The sequence below is a fragment of the Fukomys damarensis genome, unplaced genomic scaffold, assembly GCF_012274545.1.
Source record: "Fukomys damarensis isolate Sample0158 unplaced genomic scaffold, DMR_v1.0_HiC HiC_scaffold_19, whole genome shotgun sequence".
Lineage (NCBI taxonomy): Eukaryota > Metazoa > Chordata > Mammalia > Rodentia > Bathyergidae > Fukomys > Fukomys damarensis.
Window position 1 is genome coordinate 27,095,122 of NW_022900931.1, and position 9,427 is coordinate 27,104,548.

The 9,427-nt window shown below is 49.1% G+C and overlaps 1 long non-coding RNA gene across 2 annotated transcripts in view; it reads left to right on the plus strand.

Moving 5' to 3' along the window:
- LOC104853581 overlaps positions 1 to 9,032 on the plus strand; it is an 11,140-nt gene extending 2,108 nt beyond the window's left edge. For both annotated transcript variants that reach the window (XR_002024947.1, XR_777828.1), the window contains 5 exons: positions 819 to 888; positions 5,735 to 5,822; positions 7,922 to 8,127; positions 8,231 to 8,410; positions 8,964 to 9,032. This is a non-coding gene — a long non-coding RNA (uncharacterized LOC104853581). The remainder of the gene's footprint in view (positions 1 to 818; positions 889 to 5,734; positions 5,823 to 7,921; positions 8,128 to 8,230; positions 8,411 to 8,963) is intronic.
- The last annotated feature ends 395 nt before the right edge of the window (positions 9,033 to 9,427 follow it).

Sequence of the window (9,427 nt, forward strand, 5' to 3'; positions counted from 1 at the left end):
CACACTCAACCACACTCCACACTGCACACTGCACGCATACACACTCACATTTCACACCACCCACACTCACATATACTCTACACACACACCACACTCACCCACCCCACAGTCACCTACAAGCCACAGACATGAACGCAGTCCACACACACACACACACACACACACACACACACTCGGTCTACACGCCCACATACATATGTGTGAATACACTGTCTCCCTGTATGGCCCTCTGTCTCTCCACACAGACACACTCGTCTTCTAACCATCGCTGGCCGCGTTCCTTTCCACACTGCAGCTGGCCCAGTAGAGGAAGAAAGAAGCTATTTGAGTTTCTTTCTGTCACAACTGTCCATTCTTGAAAACCTCTATATGTTGCGTGCTTACCACAAATAGCACCAAGGCCATCAGACACCAGGAAAATGATGGGAAGGGTTTCACCCTCTTCCCAGGGGAGATGCTCCTGTAACAACGAACCCTCCAGGTGTGTTTCCCTGATCAGCTTCTCACTTGAAGGTGCAGACACAGCTGTAGATGCCCAGACCAGCAGGTGCACGCTTATTTTAAGTTTAAAATGAGATTATGCCTTACCACAAAATTTTTATTCATTCAACACACAAATATCTTTTTGAGCCAACAACAACATTCCTATATCTGGACTCAGTACCAGGACACACCAGAGTCACCCGTTCTCTGCTGCTGGGTACTCAGGGTGTACTCAAATCTGTAAAATCTGTTCTGTCAAAGCCAGTGTTTTTGGCCCCAGCAATGTTCTATTTCTGCAGTGAATTGGTCTTTGTCATCACCCACTGTTTTCTCAGTAACCTCCAGTCAATGACCACCAGAGCCGGACGTGAGGAGGTGCAGACCTTTGCCAAAGGAGCCTGTCAGGTGGGTGGGCTGTGGCACAAGAGCTGCGAATTGTCACCAACAGAGTGAGTGTGGCACACATTTTCTCATGCGGGGCCTTCCCAAGAACCCCAAGCCCTGGGAAAGGACCCATTTGTGCTCCTACACGTTGGTAAACTCCTGAGACTTCCATGCAGTAAGATATCATTGTTCACTGCAATTCATCGAATGGTTTCCATGGCTGCCCCTGCCCATGCACAGGCTGCACAGGTGAGCATCCCTGGGGTCCACTGGGGCTCCTAACTTCCAGGAAAAAATCTCCTATCTCTGAGTGACCACACAGAGGTAGCTAGGCTGGGAGAGAATTCCGGTACAGTACACACACATCCTCTGGCTCTTCCTCTCAAGAATGCGGGTGGTGAGAGAGTTAGAACCAGAAGTTGGAACCAAAAAAGCCAAAAGCAGATGTGTGCAGAAGGTTACTCTGATGCTTGGATGTGTGGCTTCGTAAGGCAGGGAGTCTGGTATCAAAATAGAAATCAGCACCCAGGAACACACCACAGCTTTCTCTTTTGGATGGGATTCGGGCAAACACAAAACTGGTAGGAATTCCTTGCACTGTGAGGTACAAATGTAGAAGCACTACAGAGTCCTTGCCTGTGTGGGGTCACATGTTAAGATGGTCACATCTTAATCACTGCAGCTAAATCCCAAGTCTCACAATATAAGGTGGTGCACCTCTCTAACTCCAGCCCTCTGAGAGGCTGAAGCAGGAGAATTGCAAGTGTGAGCCCAGCCTGGGCAACTTAGCAACCTAGTGACACCCTGCCTCAAACTCAAAAGTAAAAAGGGCTGGGGTGGAGCTAAGTGTGGGCTCAGTATCTGCTACCAAAAAACAAACAAACAAAAAAAATCAATCATGGACCAGGCTTGAAAAAAAGAAAGAACTACTTTTCTGTCCTCTCCATGAAAAATCGTTGTACAAATCTGTTATTTTCACATGAGGGGTCATTGCAGAGGAGAAAGAGTCCAAGGAGTTAATTAACAGCAATGTGGCATCCACCTGGATTTGGGAAAGTTTGTTTTGTATATGTCTGCCTTTCAAAGTGAACAATTTGTGATTTTTTTTCACTTAATATAGGAAACATGCTTTTATCCTGAATTTTGTTCAGCTTTTGCATTCTTTTCTGAAATCATGCAAGCCTCTGCTTCCCAGGGCTAGGATGCATCCTCGGTCACCTTTCTATTACACAAGCATTGTGCTGGTTGACACAGCAGGTGGATGGCAGTGGTCACCACATGTGGGTGTCCCTGCAGAACCCAGGCCCAGCACCCCCACGCCAGCCTGGGGAGGCCATCCTTGCCCAGGCCAAAGGCCACCCTGGAGTATTTAACCTTTATTTCAGTCTGGCCAAATTCCCCACCATCCCACCTGGCCCCGACTTCCCAAGGCAAATGGGATTTAGAACAGGAATTCCTGGCTCACCTTTGGTTTTAACACTTATGTTCTCTGTCACATTAGGCCAGGTCCTTCCTCTCCCTACTCAATTTGCAGGGAGAAGACACTGTGGCTCATGGGACAACTGAGAACATCCTGGGAGGGTAGAGACAGTTGCAGGTGTTTTCAGTCTTACCTTGCCAAACTCAGTCTATCCTGTCCTCCCAGTGCCTGTAGAAAATGACCCAGCTCTGAGGTCTCCACTTACAGAACTCCCTCCCTGGACCCAGAGCTTTTTTGTAGTTCTAGCACCTCTTGGCCTTTTTGTAGATCACCTGCTTTGAGCTCTGTAGCTTGGGTGTCCCAAGCCCAAAGTCCTTGTGCTTTCTTTACTTTACCCTCCAAGCCATCCACGGAGAGCAAGAGAAAGTCACAGAGCAAGGAAAGCTGCTGTAGGGTCCTGCTGTCTCCTGCCTCTGGGCTTTATCTAGGCAGAGATGGGGTCTGGCCAGCAGGCTCTGCCTGAGGCCATCCTACAAAGTCCCGACCCCTGGAGAGGAGCCCTCCCTTTCCTACCAGTCCTCGGGAACAGCTGGTTGGGCCACAAGGAGAAGGTGGCAGGGGGAGAATCTGTCCAAGGGCCTCATGGGCAGCAGTGTGGGCACTGTCCACCTGGCTGGCCCCCACCTCTGCAGGCCTCCAGGGAGCTTGTGCAGCCCACATCCAGGGGTGACAGCAAGGCTGCCAGTTCTCTGCCACTGTGAATTTTACAGTTCTGGAAGAGGGCGGGATGAGGAGGAGGAGGACCAGAGGAAAGCAGGGAGAAGGAAGTGCAGGGCAGGTCCCACTCTTCCACGAAGCTTCCCCTGCCACTGCAAGCTCTTGTGCACACTCATAAGCTTCCAGAATATCCACAGGACTCCCACGAATGTGTCATGTACGTCCTTGTCACCCTTTCATGGGGATGAGCCTAGTCTCAGCTTCAGGTACAGGTGTGATGCACTCTGATGTCTTGTTCATGCCCCCACCACCAGCACAGTGGCAAGTGACTAAGAGCCACTGGCCAATGGGTCAGTCCTTGCAGTGGTGATACTGAGAAGAGAGAGGTGGCAAGAAGGGACCACCTTGTCTATGCTTGCAACAGCCTTGACGTCCTTCGAAGCTGAGTTCCAACTCACACTAGAACATCTGTTTAACTTTCTCCCAGAGGACGAGTCCTGTTTACTTCTGTCATCACTGATGTGTGTCACACTCGGCACAGGTGCCACAAGGAATAGGGGCAGATCTCAAGCACTAAATTCACTGCTCTGTCTCAGATACCAGAATTCTCTACACTGCCTCCCTCTCCAGGATATACTGCAAGAAACCCCACCAACAGGCAGAAAGCCAACATCAAAATGTGCTCCTCCACAGGGACCACAGCTCTTCCTTTTTGATGTGTACAGGGAGTATTGTGTCCATGATAGAAACCACAGAGCCTGACCCCTGAAAAGATAGAGGGCAAGGCCTGGGGTCCACAAACCTCTGGAGAGAGCATGACCCAGGGTAGCAATTTCTCAGTGAGGAGAAGACACCACAGGAGCTGGGATGCAACCATGCTGTGCCTGGAGATGCATTGCCTGCATGTGAGGGGGCTGCTCCCATTTCAACTCTTCTGCCTTTTCCAGGGAAATGCCTCTGAGTGCACTAGCATCTTCCCATGCTGCTCAGACTCCAAGCTCCTATTTTAACCCCAGAGAACAAATTTTGGAAAGAGAGCTCTCAGCAGAGCACAATAACCCTCAAGCTTCATAGCTTCATTTTCTGTTACTTACCTTTGCCTCTTGGTCTCCAGTGTTGAAGGCACACACTGCTCCTTTTCCATTGGCATTAGCAACACAATTTCCTCCACTTAAGCAAGAAAGGACCTGGCTAAAGAAAAAGTATTAAGTAATAGCACAGGTGTTTGTGGATGTGCCCAGAATAGTGGAAGGTGCATGTGTATGATCGAAATATGTGAACCCCCAGGACTGTAGGGTGGAGGAGGGAGTTGGAAGGACCCAGTGTCCAACCTTGTCCTGTCACTTTCTAGTGTGTGACCTTGAGCAAGGTCATCCTCTTCGCATGACCTTTGTGCTATATGTAAATAAGGAGAGTAGGTAGACCAAAGAGCATGTCCCTGTTCCGAAATGTTAGGTGCTTTGCACGGGGGAGAGGAAATGAGGAAGAGTATAATGGGTGGAATTCTTCTTCATCCTTGAAGGAGCAATGGAGGCTTTCTCTGTGATTTCACTAAGGACTGAGATCCAAACACAATGTCAGTTGTTAGCAATTCTGCCTCTGCTCCTTCCTCACCCACCCACCCACTGACACACACTCCTGAGATTCCAGCCACTTAGCTATAAGGTGGCACAGCCAGAAGAGGGCCCTGCCTCTCCGGACACCCCTCACTCATGTCCCGGTCCTGAAACCCAATGCCCTGGGAATGGCCTGTCCATGAATGTCCTGCGTCTGGCCTAATAGTCAGAAAGCTCCTTGGGGGATCCCTATCAATAACTGCCTGTCTCCGCATTGTTACAAGTGAAACACAAAGCCTGGGGGTGAAGCAGTTCCCTTCCTAGAGGCCTCACTGGAGATGTGGGTGGATCAGGGAGCCCAGGCAAACCCCCATTCCAGAGCCCAAGGAAGGGAGCTGCCTGGCTTTGTTCCCTCGTTGGCATTACTGACTGTTCTGCAAAGAGAAAGAGACTTGATCCTGGATGCCCTTTTCTGATAGTTCTTGAAATGAAGTGCACAAAATATCAAAGCATCCAGGCAGCTCAGAGGCCAAAAGAGTTCTCGTGTGACTCTGAGCAAATCACAACAGGGAGACGAAACAGGCACTTCCAGGGGACACTGTCTGGATGCTGGCAATAAGACAGGGAGACTAGGGCCTTGTAAGCTCCAAGCTGGGCCTCAGAATCTGAAGACCACACCGGGCACGAATGTGATGCTTTTTGAGGGGTGAAATTCTGGGATAAATAGTTTGAGTGGTTTAGCTTGGGAAGGGCTCTCCCAACACACCTCCTTCAGTGAGGTTTCCCCTGGGCTCTTCCCTGTCTCCACTCATTGTCCATTCTCCTGGCAGCTCTGGAGAGCATTTACCTAGGGCCTCCAGCTGGGATGTCCCCTGCAGAAGGACAGCAAGCTGCAGTGCTCACAGGAGCACTCTGTGTCTGTGCCACAAGAAGTGTCCAGAACAGTGGTAAAATTCCCACCATGTGCCTTCTCAAGATGGCAGCCAAGGCAGCTGGGGAGATCAGCTCAGAATGTCTGGCCAGTCTGGATTTTTCAAGAAAATCATGAATTCCAGATTTTTATGTTGTTACTCTTAAACAAAAAATTAGTATGTGTGTAGAATGTAGAGAGGAAGCAATATATTCACAGTATTTTACTCACTTTATTTATCTTTCTTCCTCATTTTTGCATCAGAAGAACCATCCAGAAAAACTATGAATTCACACCTTCATGCCAATTCTTGAGTCCTAATTCTAGAAACAAGGTCAGAGTTAAAGAAAAAGTAAGTAACAGAAAAGTTCTTTAGATTCTCTGCTTAGCCCTATCTTATCCCTGCCCCCTGTTTACTAAGAACAGGATAATGTTCTTTTCATTTCTGCAAATCTCAAGAGCTCAGTAATTGTATCCCACCAATAACTGTCGAATCAATAGTGTTTGAGATTCCAGCGCAATGACAAGGGTGTGAAGCATACGAGAGTAGGTTTATACGTGAAAGAAACATTGAACTGGCATTAGGAGGCCTGGATTTGGGCGAGGCAGGGGCACAGACACTTAAAGGCATCCTGGCTGGAAAGTACAGACATGGAGGGTAAGAAGGACTGGGAAATGATAGTTCTGTCTGGGAGTAAGGTGCATGCGGTGAGGACCAGGTGAGAGCTTGGATAGGCTCTTGTGGGGGGTGGTGATCAAACTTGACAGAGAAGCTGACCTTCTCCAGACTGACCCACAGGAATGCACCGATGGAGGAAAACAATAAATACATAATTTTGGAACCCAAAGAGTTAGTCCCTAGTATGCACTACAAACTTGGGATTTCCCTGCAGCTTCATGTTTTATTCTTAGCGTGTATGACAACTTTGTGTTCTTACCATGTTTTTGTAGGGTTTTAGAACATAAAATCACAGCACTTTCCTCCAGTTTTTTGTCTTCTTGATTCTCTTGGGAAGATGTTACGTGTTTGTCTCATGATTGCTTAGTCCCTAGTTCTTGACAGTGGATCTCTTGAGCCCACGTGCCTGCCTGCTCAAGAGGCACCACTGTGGGCCAAGAGCAGGAGAGCAGCACTGTGTGGGGCATGTCCCAGGCAGCAAGGAGATCTGGATACCCAGAAATCGCTGAATCGTGTGAGTGGGAAATGACACTGGCCTGACCGAGGGCAGAAGCAGCAGAAATAAAAAGGAAACAACAGACAGTTGGTGATATTTCTGGGGAGAGATTGTGGATTCACACTCTAGACTTGGGGACTGGGTCAGAACAATGTCTTCAAGAGCAACCCAGAGCCCAGAGTGCTGTCCAACACTTATAATCCTGCATTCTAGGAGGCTGAGGCAAGAGGGTTACAAGTTCAAGAGTAGCTCCGGCGATTTTGCGTCTTGGTGAGACCTTGTCTCAAAATAAATATTAAAAAGGGTGTAGCTCAGTGGGAAGCCCCTGGGATCTATCCCTAGTTACACCCGACCCACCCACTCCCAACAATTCAACCCAGAGAATAATTTCACCAACTAGGGAATGTGCTAGAGCTGACTAGGTTCCAGAACTAGAGAAACATCCCACAAATAAATGACAAAGGCAGCTCTTTGAGCCTGCTTTGGTTTAGGGTTGGCTTAGAACTGGAAGGCAGCTTTGCAGTCCAAAGAAAAAAACCTCCCCAGTTATAACAATAGGCTTAAAGCAGGATTACACTGTCAGCTCATAAAAAATTTCTTGGACAGAAAGTGGATATAGCTAAATAATATCTTGATGAATTAAATGAAAATGAATAGGAACCATGTGTGACCAGAGATTGAGCACTGGGGGTGGGGTGGAGGTGATGGGGTGAGGAGCCCAAGGCAGAAAAATGGAAGGTTCTGCCTAAAAAACAAATTGTTCCAAGGAGTAGTGGTGCTCACTGAAAATCCACTTTTTCCATTCTTACAATTGTTCTGGGGTTCGTCTGGCCCTAATACAATAGGTGCAATAGAGCTAGGGGTTCCAAATGTTCTATCTGGCAAATAGAAGCCAGTTCGTACCGGGCTAGAGACCACTGTGGTTTACCATCCAATCCCTTGCCCCATCTTTGTTTTCATAAGGATGCAAAACAGGTTTGGAGGCTTCTCTGAGGGAGTGGAGGCAAAGAGAAACCTAGATGACCCTAATGCCTATGTAGTCTCACATCATCTATATCTAGGAAAGCACTAGAAAATCATTTCAAAAACAAGGTACTCTTTTAGCGCTGCATTGCCTTGTGTTGTTATGGACGAGGCATTTGTGCTCTGGAGGTAGCGGCAGGTTGGGTGAGTGTGGTGTGGGATGCAGGACTGCATTGCTGGAGACAGAAGAGCCACAGAAGTCATGTAGAAAAGTCTTGCTAAAATAGCCGGCTTTGTCTGCACTGTATTTCAGAAGGAAGAGCTCAACAATGGGATAGAAACCCAGGTTAAAGACCAGACAGCCCCTCCCAAGAAGAAGCACTGCATTAAAGGAATTCAGTTATCACACAACAATGTGTGAGGAATTCTCCTGTGATTTTCTAAGTCCCTTTGCAGGTCCCTCCACCACTTCGTACACATCAGCTCACCTTTTCAGAAATTACTTAGGAGAAACCCCAGGTAGGCTAAACCCTATGCACATGTTTGCTGTTGTCCTTAATATCATTACCACTTTTGTACAACGTCAATGCACCTGAATGAAGCCCCACGCTCCCTGTTCTAGGTACTGCGCAGGACAGGCAGGCTGCAGAGAGACCTGACGTCCTTATGGGTTCACACCCCTCATCCTCAGCTGGGTGCTTCCCGCTGCTTGCTGTGGTTGCTTGCCTCCATCACACCTGCATCCCCCGTTGTCCTCATGTACACAAGTGGGGCCCCGGAGATCTGTGAGGCCAGTGGAGGGGTAGGTGCGGGAGAATGAGGCAGAATCCCCGCTGGCTGTGGCTGCCCGATGAAACACAGGACACTCAGTGGAATTTGAGTTTCACATAAATCTCACTGGGCATCCTGGGTTCCCAGGGTTGTTTTGCCCAGTCCAGCAGTCCTGGCTCCTGGGGACCTTGGACTGGTGACCGAGAACAGTGGAGTCTGCTTTCCAGGCCCTTCTTCTTTTCCTGAGTCCTTTGCCCTTCCATCGGGCTCTCGTGATGGCGCCTTCCTCCACCAATACCCTTGAGAGAACACCTAGAGTTCGCCCTCACCATGACCTGACTCTCCCAGGAACCCTGAGTTGGTGCCCTAGTTCTGACGACAGAGCAGAGTCTACACCAATTTCAAAGAGTGCCGCGCTATAGTTGAAGGGTGGGAAAGAATATTTTGGGCAGTGGTCTCTGTGCCCTTGCAACTGAGTCTCCTTGGCTGCAGGTTCTGGGCCCCTGCGGAGGCCTGTCTACACTCGCCTGCCTCTCTGCAGCCTTTGTTTACCTCTGGCTCCCCTCTTGGCTGTTTTGTTCTAGCTGCAGTTCAACCCCCAAACTCCATATTCATGGAAGCCGCTGCCAACTCCTAACCCTCCTGCACCTCCAGCCAAAGCCCAGGAAGGAAGGACCTGGGCCGCCCTAGAGAAGGCTCCACTAGAGCTCCCCTTCTGCGGCCTAGGACCAGAGGCTGCCCCTCTTGCTCTCTGGTCATACACTGTGCAGTTTGGACAGGCAGCAGCTTTGCTCCCGTTGGCAGAGGACCCCGTCCCTGTACCCTCAGGAGTGCCTATCAATAATGAGTGTGAAGTCTGCCTGCATCAGGTTAGACGGCTCCTCCAGTCTACTCATTTCCTTTCTCTGGGACAAGTCTTGATTTGCCCTGCCTCTGTGACCTCTGCTGGTAGGAAAAGTGATACCAGCTGAACTTCTACCCTGGAGGCTCAAATTCACTTTTATCCTCTCCCTCCTACACCTTCATCTCCTCAGTCAAAAAGTAAGAC